This window comes from Erinaceus europaeus, chromosome 17, assembly GCF_950295315.1.
Source record: "Erinaceus europaeus chromosome 17, mEriEur2.1, whole genome shotgun sequence".
Classification (NCBI taxonomy): Eukaryota; Metazoa; Chordata; class Mammalia; order Eulipotyphla; family Erinaceidae; genus Erinaceus; species Erinaceus europaeus.
Genome location: NC_080178.1, coordinates 35,393,088 through 35,404,272, shown reverse-complemented (window position 1 = coordinate 35,404,272; position 11,185 = coordinate 35,393,088).

The window sequence follows — 11,185 nt, the reverse complement described above, 5'->3', positions numbered from 1 at the left end:
TCCTGGAACCCTTGGATAGGGCCCACTTTCCCGTATGCATCTCCCAATCCAAACCAAATAATATTGCATCCGTCGATCACAACCTAACCAAAGCAACGATTGCCACCTCAACATGCTTCACCTCAGACTGTACCCAGAGACTTCACGTGTGGAATGACAACCCTTCAACTTCATTACTCAGGTGAGACCTTTCCTTTTACAGTACACTCTAATTTCATCTCAGGTAGTTTACTTTCTAACAAAGTCCCATAATCTAGATATACACCAGTTTCTGTGAGAGAGAGCTTATGTGCACACGTACCCATAAACTACTGCAAAATATATACCTGAAAGCAGAAGTACACAAGAGTTTGCAGTGAGTACCTCCCTAACACTTCCTCTCCATTATTCCAAGCTTGGGATCCATGATTGCTCAACAAATTGTTTTGCTTCATATGTTAACTCTCTTTTCAATCACCAGGTTCCAGATGCCACCAGGATGCTGGCCAGGCTTCCCTGGATTGAAGACCCCACCAATGTGTCCTGGAGCTCAGCTTCCCCAGAGACACACCTTACTAGGGAAAGAGAGAGGCAGACTGGGAGTATGGACCGACCAGTCAACGCCCATGTTCAGTGGGGAAGCAATTACAGAAGCCAGACCTTCTACCTTCTGCAACCCTCAACGACCCTGGGTCCATGCTCCCAGAGGGCTAGAGAATGGGAAAGCTACCATTGGAGGGGGTGGGTTATGGGGATTGGGTGGTAGGAATTGTGTGGAGTTGTACCCCTCCTACCTTATGTTTTTGTTCATTAATCCTTTCTTAAATAAAAAATTAAAAAAAAAATACAAAAAGACCCAGCTAGATTTCAGACGACAAAAGATTCATATGGCTGATTAGAAAATATCCACATTACCTAAGCCATTAGGATGAACCTATATTGAAACACTAAATTCTTTGATTCCACAAGTACTAAGACTGTGAGAATATCCGTTTGCCTCCAGTCCTTTTCCCTAAATACTGATGTCTATAGAATACATATAAAGGTTCAAACGTCAATATGTTTAACCTAAGCAGTAGAAATGGGGACCATGTTTCTACATAGTGCCTATAAATAAATACAGTATTGGTATGGTAGTATAAATGAGGACAATTTGATGACAGTGTTTTAACTGGATAAGTAATATCAGGGGTCTCTGTGTTTAAAACAACTAAAGATAATAGCTAATATTTATTAGCTATGAAGTAGATAATTTCACTAATTCAAGTTTACAGCTGAGACTAGGGAGACTGAGAAAAAATGCCTAAAATCATATGTCTAGAATGTGGAGAAAGTGACTATGACTTGCAGGCCTCCTTCCCATATGAGATCAGGTATGGATGAGATGTCTTCTGTTTTGAGGGAGGTGTACCTGAAAAAATATTCTGCAGAGATGCTACACACTATATTTTATCATTTTATTGATATTGAAGGGGGTTAATAGTTTATGGTATAGTTGTTCATACATGGGTAAAATTTCTCATCTCATCATAATAGAAATCTAAAAATCACTCTCATCCCAACTTGAGTCCTTTCCAACTATCATGCACCAGGACCCCAAAGTATATTTCTTATTTTATTTTATTTACTTATTTGCCTCCAGGGTTATCACTGGGGCCCAGTGCCTGCATATGAATTCACTGCTCCTGGAGGCTATTTTTTCCCTTTTGTTGCCCTTGTTGTTTATCATTGTTGTTATTATTATTGTTGTTATTGCTGTCATTGTTGTTGGACAAGACAGAGAAATTGAGAGAGGAGTGGAAAACAGAGAGGGGGAGAGAAATATAGACACCTGCAGCACTGTTTCACTGCTTGTGAAGTGACCCCCCCTGCAAATGCGAAGCTAGGGGGCAGTTCTTGCGTTTCACACCATGTGTGCTTAACCCCATGTGCTACCAGCCACCCCCCTACCCCCAAAAGTATACTTCTTATCCTCTGTTCCAAGAGTCCTTTGATTTGGTGCCATGCTGTTTTTTTTTTTTATTGGGGGGTTAATCTTTTACATTAACAGTAAATTTTATGTTATAAAATAAAGTAAAATTATATTTACAGTAATTACAATAGTTTGTACAGGCATAACATTTCTCAGTTTTTCACACAACAGTACAACTCCCACTATGTCCTCTGCCATCATGTTCCAGGACCTGAACTCTCTCTCCACCCGAGTCTTTTACTTTGGTGCAGTACACCCACATCAGTCCAAGTTCTGCTTAGTGTTTTCTCTTCTGATCTTGTTTTTCAACTTCTGCCAGTGAGTGAGATCACCCAATATTCATCCTTACACTGATTTTTTTTAACCTATTTAAACAAGTCCTACACTGAGCAGTAGCATAATAGTTATGCAAAAAGAATTTCATGTCTGAGGCGTCAAAGGTCCCAGGTTCAACCCTCTCTCTCCACTAACATAAACCAGAGCTGAGCAGTGCTCTGGTAAAATAATAACAGTAATAATAATAGTAATAATGAACATAAATTAATCAGTAAATTCTAAACAAAATCCTTTATGATAACTCTCAATAAGCAGTTTTGCTTATGCACTAATTACAGAGTTAAATAGAATCTTGTTTGTTCTTTACTACCTTATGTTGAATTATTCCTTAAGGTACCAGCCTTAGGCATACTTAAAAATAGGGTACTATGTCAAAACTATGTATGAAGATAACTTGTTTGAAATATCAGAACAGTTTCCCCAGGGAAGCCTGTTTGGGGCACTGTAGTAGAACTACACGCTTTTCAGATCAGTAACCACAAGTACCAATTCTCCTAAGTCAACTCTACTTGACAAAGTGTAAGAATGATTCCAATAAACACAGAGTTGCCAGTATGCCTTAAAAATTACTTGTAACAGGGGTTAGGCGGTAGCGCAGCTGGTTAAGTGCATGTGGCGCAAAGCGCAAGGACCGGCGTATGGACCCCAATTCGAGCCCAGGCTCCCCACCTGCAGAGGAGTCGCTTCACAGGCGGTGAAGCAGGTCTTCAGGTGTCTATCTTTCTCTCCCCCTCTCTGTCTTCCCCTTCTCTCTCCATTTCTCTCTCCTATCCAACAACGAACGACATCAACAACAACAATAATAACCATAACAAGGCTTCAACAAAAGGGGAAAAAATGGCCTCCAGGAGCAGAGGATTCATGGTGCAGGCACTGAGCCCCAGCAATAACTGTGGAGGCAAAAAAAAAATGCTAGTGACATAAAATGCTTATTTTATATAGCACTCCAACCTGATCTCTTTGTAGGTTGCACTCCTGGTACCCTGGGCCACTACCTCATGCCATCTGCCCTGATATTCAAAAATAGAATATCTATATGTACAAATGACTGTATTTACTATTGACTAGAAAACATTAATCCCCCAATAAAGAAATTTTAAAAAGTAGAATTGAGGGGATAAAGTGTGAATGAGAAGAGAAATTTGGCAAGACAATCTCAAATGGTTTTTTTTTTTTTTTTTTTTTTGCTTTCAGGATTATTGCTGGGGCTCAGTGCTGGCACTATGAATCTACTATTTCAGGCATCCATTTCTTCAATTTTTTTTTGATAGAACAGAGTGGAACTGAGAGGGGGCTAGATAGATAGATGATAATAAATGATAGATAGACAAACAGAAAGCCTATAGACTTGCTTCACCACTTGTAAAGCAAACCCCCTGCAAGTGGGAAGCCAAGGGCTTGAACTAGGATCCTGGCATGGGTCCTTGCACTCTGTATTATGTGCACTTAATCCCATGCACCACTGCCTGGTCCCCTCAAATACATTCTCAAGGAGTTATTCAGGTAGCAGTTTAGGGCCTCAAGGAGAGCAGAGCAGAACAGGGCAGTGGATTCTGAGACTCAATAGCAGTCTTCTCGTGTGCTTTTTTAAAAGCATTGGATTCATGGGATGAAGACCTCACTTAGGATTTATGCTTTGCATGAATGGAAAAAGCAAAACAAACCCCACAGTCATACTGAATTGATGCAAAGTATGTGCTAACAGGCTGACATCTTGAATGTGCATGGAAGTTAAATGACGATGGCACAGAAGACACACACACAAAAAAAAAATCCTTCATTCCTGTCATACTCAGTCCTTGGAAGAGAATAGATTTCTTAAGAAGCAACTATAAGGAGCCTGAGAACAAAACTGGAAATTCCTGTTATGAAAATCATCACAGGTATTAAAAAATATAAAATGTGCATTTGCTAGAGATGTGTCAGCTAGCTTCTGGCAGTTCACCCTTAATGCCCAGGAATTATTTCTTGTGTTGGCCAGAAGCAGTCAACATGCTTCTCCCAAGTGTAAAGCTAGTCAATATAGAAGAAGAGGTGTGGCTTGTCCCTTTAAAGTGACTCTATTAGAAATTACATGAAAAAGAAGAATGTAAGAATGTTTATTCAGGATAAATAACTCTTCTGCCAGACTCCATTAACTACACTTTTCTATGCAGTGGACTGAAGGGAATTTTATGTGAGGAAGGAGTTGTGTGAGGATGATCCAGATTAGTGCTTTTCAAAATTGTGGAGGCGTTATCCAAGCTAAAATTTGTATTTTTTATAGGATATCCTATTTGTATGATACAGAATTGCCAGGAAACTTAAGTCAATCATTATTGCATCATCATTCAATATTGACATTGTACCCTGGCAGTTTTAATTTACCTAATAAAGAACTAATCACATAATTACAAATCTTGGGGGAAGTGAAAAATCATTTCTTGAAAGAGCATCACATCCCCCTGAGTATAAAAGTTCCATATTTAGCAAGAGTTCCTCTGTGATTTGGAATATAGTTCCTGAACTTTATCCCTAGAAATAATGTTAACAGCTGGGGAAAGAACATTGAAAGCCTGGTACACTGTTCACTGTGGTGGGACAATTTCCTTTTCTGTTCCAGTAAATACTGCTGTGCTCTTTAGCTCCAGCACTGCTAGTTAGGTGAATAATGAATGCAAGCTCAACTTTCCACTGTGGGAAATTCTGCAAGTGGTAACGTGGGTCCACTCCATATGTGTCACTAGATTTGGCATAACCCATGGTCACAGTGAGGCATTATTTCCAGTGGAACTGATGTCTGTGCCAGTTTTTGGAACTGTGTAATATTACAACTACAAAAAGGGGCAATGAAAGTGACTGAGACCTCAAATAAATGTTTGTTTCCCATTTCTCATCTTTCAGACTGAAACACATTGTTACTGAGACTGCAGAGAAACGGACACTCTCATATCTTGATGGTAAGAGTATAAATGTTCCTTTGCAGGACTTTTGCAGGACAATTAAACACTATCTATCCCACTGGCCTAGCAATTCCACTTCTGGGAATAACCTATAGACATAGGCACATGTATATGTACAAAGCAATGCACATATATGGTCATTAACTGTAATAAGACATATAGCAAAATATTAGAAATAATCCAATTTCTAGCTATAGAAAATTATATAAACTACTGTACATATTTATACTAGACTCCATGGTAATTTTAAAGAAGTTAGTAGCATCCTGATACTAAAATGGAAAACTCACTGAAATGTGACATAATTGATAAGAGAAGGTAAACAGTACATGACATAATGCCTTTTGTTTAAAAAATGAAGGGATACATATTATATTTCCTTGTATTTATATAAAACACTTCAGAAAAAGCATGTATGTAACTAACACAAATGATCACCTGGAGACAATATGCATTGGATGGAGAAAGGCTAAGCACAGTGGGGTAAGACTTCTCAATGGACATTTTTCATTCTTGTTTGAATTTTGAGTTATGAACATAAATTTAACAGTAAAAAATTAAAGATGATTAATTTAAAAAAATCAACCTAGTGGCTTCATTTTTGGCACCAAAGACTCCCGCTTTAATAAGATACAGCTGATATTTAAGGGATTCACACCAGTAATTTGCTGTGTATACTGTGGTGACTGCAATCAAGAACCAGGTGGTGGCACACCTGGTTGAGTGCACATGTTACAATGCACAAGAAGCCGGGTTCAAGTTCCCAGTCCCCACCTGCAGGGGGAAAGCTTCACAAGTGGTGAACCAGTGCTGCAGGTATCTCTCTGTCTCTCTGTCTCTCTCTCTCTCTCTACATATCAATTTCTCGCTACCTCTATAAAATAAATAAAAATAAAGATTAAAAACTTTAAAAACATTTAAAAAAGAAAAAGAACCATAATTCTATGAAATGACAGATAAATGATAATTTTTGCCAGCAAGCTGAGCAAATTTATGGGTGAACTAATCCATAAATGTCTACAACATGATGTGAATAAGAGTTCTCACCCCACCCAAATCACCACATCATGCCAAGTGTCACCCACACAAGGGAAAGGGGTTTATAAACTACAAAGGGAAACACTAAAAACAGCTGTTGAGGTAAAGCATTTCAAGGTGTTAAAGGTGACTATGGCCAAACAAAGAAGGGGAATAAAGCCAATCCCCAAATGTCTCATTCCATTTTTTAAATATTTTTCTCTTATCAAAATCTTGCTCAGTTCTGACTAGTAGTGATGCCAGGGAATTGAACCTGGACCCTCTCACCTGCCAATTTTTCTATTCTGAAGCACTAAGATGGTGGAAGGAAATTAATTTTGAAACCTTCAATAGGAAACAAAAACAGACTGGCAAAGTCAGATTAAAGAGGAAAGCATAGTTAAATGACTCTTTACAAGTTCATCTTCAGTAGGATACAGTGTAAATTCTGTAAACCTGATATGTCCTGAGAGTAAAATTTAAGGATATAGACTTAAATGTAAATATAAGATTAGTGTTAAATGAATAACTTTAATAATGTGGCCGTTGGTCCTTGTGAGCATTATAGTTGTCAAAGTTTTTATGTTTTTCACTTACAAGTAGACTTCTAACTCAAAAATCAAATGCAAATTTCAAACACTTCTAAAAATGCTATCTAATTTTACCTCAAATTTAAAAACTCAATGAAAAAAAATTAAAGAAAAAGTAAGTTCCCTCTCCATATGCACCATCATCTGGAAAGCAGATCTCTTATTAAAAGATTGGTCAAAGCTGCACGACAATGTTAAGCTAATCATGAAAGTCTAAATCATTGCTTTCCTCACCTTCCTGAGGTTGAACACTCCAAGTGGAATAACCACAGAAATAACCACAAAAGGAAGTTCACTGAGGGTGCCCTAATTTGGTACTGTTTTCTGGGTGTCTATTTAAGAAACCAGAGGGCTATCAGTAAAGGGAACTGAAGAGTTGCTTTCTACTTTGATGAAGGACAGTCCTATGGTGGTACCTGGTTCTAGCTGATCTAAGAAGTCTAAATAATGCAATGCATTCTGGGACCACATCTCAATGCAATAATAGACCTTGACATTAATCTATGTTGAGATGTGCCAGGTGGGGGGCCAGCCGGTGGCACACCAACTTAAGCACACACAATGCAGTGTAAGGACACAGTTTCTAAGCCCCTGGTTTCCACCTGCAGAGGGCTGATGGTGTCTCTCTGTCTCTTTCCCTCTCTCTATCTCCCTTCCCTTCTCAATTTCTATCTCAATCTAATAACAATAATAATAATAAAATAAATAAAGATTTTCCAGGTCAGTTTGGGTCAAATACAGTTTCCTCCTAACTCCAGCTTCATGTTTTATAGCAGACTAAGTTTCCTTGCAGAAATTTCTCTAGAGGGTTCATTTTAGTTAATAATTCACTTATTCAATCAATAAGGATTATGAAGAACTTATACCAAGTTTAGATGTAATTCACTTTAGGAAAACTTTAAAACAGCTTCATGGGAGGTGGTGCATGTTAATGACACGCATGTTAAAATGTACAAGGACCCTGTTAGCAGGATCATGTTAACAGCACACGTGTTAAAATGGACAAGGATCCTGGTTCAAGCCCTCTGTCCCCACCTGCAGGGGAAAAACTTCACAAGTGGTGAAGCAAGTGTCTCTCTTTTGCTCTCCCTATTTCCTTCTTCCTTCTCAATCTCTCTGTATATCCAGTTTTAAAGTAAAAAACAATAATTAAAATTAAAATTAAACAGATTAAAAATAAACAGATTTATGTGAAACAGGATTAATTAACATGGTAACTCTTAATGGATTATTTAATGGCTGAATCCTGAGCTTAAATTGATGTGCAAACATCACAAGAAAGTCAAAGGCCTAAGGAGTTGGAGGCATTCCCAAATAACTGTCAGTTGCTTTTAAGAGAAATAATTCAGTCTTACCTCAAGGTTGCTTTTATTTTTCTTAATATTTTTTATATTTATTTATTTATTTTCCTTTTTGTTGCCCTTTTTATTGTTGTAGTTATTATTGTTGTTGTTATTGATGTCATTGTTGTTAGATATGACAGAGAGAAATGGAGAGAGGAGGGGAAGACACAGAGGGGGAAAGAAAGACAGGCACCTGCAGACCTGCTTCACCGCCAGTGAAGCAACTCCCATGCAGGTGGGGAGCCTTATCCGGAATCCTTATGCCAGTCCTTGTGCTTTGTGCCACGTGCACTTAACCTGCTGCGCAGTACTGCTGGACTCACAGTCACTTTTAATTTTTATACTGCTGATCATTTAGTTTCAGGTTTACAACATCAAAAGCAATTATTTAAAAAAATAAATTTACAGAAATACAAAAGTAATGAACAGACACATATAGAATATGTATGTTAAAGTCAGGAATACAAGCTTATGTTTTATCATTGTAGTTCTGGTCATCTGATTGAAGCTAAGATCATATGTAACTATGTTTCTGTCATTCTCTCATGTGAAGAAAACTGGGTTGTAGGCCATGTTTGTTCCATGAGGGAAAAAATCAGAGGTATTTTCAGAATTCTATTTCTTCCTCTTCCCCTATTCTCCTGAGCACAAAGGTTGCCTATTTTTCCAGTTAGGTTATCTATCTAATTTTGTTTGGATATCAATGCATCAAGCTTAAAACTTCAGATCATTGTGCTTTAGTCTTCTCCTAAAATTCACTCTTTTCCTAACTTTTTTTAACCTTGTCTTTTTAAAAATATTTATGTATTTATTCCCTTTTATTGCCCTTGTTTTACTGTTGTAGTTATTCTTGTTGTCGTTGTTGTTGGATAGGACAGAGAGGAGGGGAAGACAGAGGGGGAGAGACAGACACCTGCAGACCTGCTTCACTGCCTGTGAAGGGACTCCCCTGCAGGGGCTTGAAGTGGATCTTCATGCCAGTCCTTGCACTTTGCGCCACGTGCGCTACAGCCCAACTCTCATTTCCCAACTTCTGTACCCCATAAAGAATTTTGGTCCATACTTCCAGAGAGGGATAAAGAACAGGGACACTCCCAATGGAGGGGATGGGACACAGAACTCTGGCACTTGGAACTGTATGGAATTGTACCTCTGTTATCTTACAACTTTGTTAATAATTATTACATTGTTAATTTAAAAAAACTCAGTATGTTCCATTTACTAAATATTCTCTGAGCATAAACACTGGAAACATCACCATAAATGAGGCAGAATCCTAGCTTTTATGGCCTTCACAGTTAGAAGGAAGGAATATAAAGCAGGTGAGACACATAAACCAACAATTAAGTTTAGTGCAGTACATGATGTAATTGACACAGGCAAAGGACAATCCTTATGGGGAAAAAATGAAGAGAGAAGAGATAATAGAGCAAGGCAAGCTGATGACCCAGATTTTGTTCCATATAGATGATATTTTGTATACTATGAGATCTGCTCATCTCTTAGCATGACTCATAAATAACACACAGTATTTATGAAGAGTTCAGTGTTAATAATATTTGGGGGTTCATTTATGGATACTTACTTAGAACTGACTTAGAGTGCTTTTCCAGTTTAAATATGAAATATTTGATGAAAAAATAGAAAGAAATATTTAATGCTGAAATTCCCATGTTGAAATCTTTTATCTTTTCCATGATGAAAGGGCATAAATTATTAGTAAATACTTACATAACCTTTATATACTATATATGACACCTTCTATGCATCAGTCTGCTATGGGGACCAAGACAATGTATGAGATCATTTTTTTTGCTTTCAAAGTATCTATCACTTTAATATAACATTAAAACTAGAATATATTAAAGAAAAAAGTTAACTGGCAACACAGTTTCTTTTGGCAAGGATTATATCTTGCTTGACTTTTAAAAAAATTATCCTTTATTCAACTTCCTATAATTATACTTGGGGTAACTACACATTTTCCCCTTGGGATTATGAATTGAGAACAGAATAGAAACAAGTATCCAAATGGGAATCAAAGTACAGAGTCACTTCATGCAAGAATAGCAGTATTAGAAAACATAGCTATGTCTATTTCTTACTAGCTTGAATTAGTGCTTTAGGATACAAATTGATGCTGACAGAAAAATAGGTTTGAGAAGAACCTCTGAGAAGGCCGACCTGAATTTATTGTTTGATACGTAGTGGTTAGAATGCCAAGAACCTATAAATTTGGACATGGTAGTCCCACAAAGTAAGAAAAACTTGATTTCAATTTCATCACAGTGATCTGCTGCTTTGGTTTATATGATGTACAATCCAGATGGTGACAAATCTACTGAGTCTCACTGGTAGATTAATCACTCTTCTCATGGAAAGGAATAAGTAGTTACACCAAGAGAAGAGCTTAGGGTTTTCCTTAGGCCATGAACCCTTTTAGGAAGCTCCCCCCAATATAAAAATAGACATAATAGGGCATAAAAGGATTCTCTCAATATTATTCTGGGCACAGAGAATTTAAGTGACTAGTCCAAAGTGACAGGTATAATTAGTAATGGACCTTAGCTTGATTATCATGTGCAGAAATTCAGGTCCCAGGCCTGGAATGCTTCATGAAGTTTCTGTTATGCTCAGAAAGTGTTGTTTTAATGTCAAACATTATCTTGAGTAGGATGTGCTCAAATATTTTTCTAGATTAGAGCACTGTAGTAAGAGTTCATGGCATAGAATCTAATACCAAAAAGAGACCCAACAATGTTTAGTAGTTATACAACTGCTTATCTAATTAACTATCAATCAGAGAGATAAGACATGGATAACCTTGGAATTCATATAGGCCATGTGCTTTGCTATATCATATCTGAGTTGAGTCTTAAAAGAATGAGGAGGTTTTAGTTAGAAGAAAGGACAGTGTCATGGATAAACAAATTAGACCCCAAGGATTACAACAAAATAGATTGTGGCACAAAGTGAAGCAATTTTAGGCAAAAAGTATGCTGATGA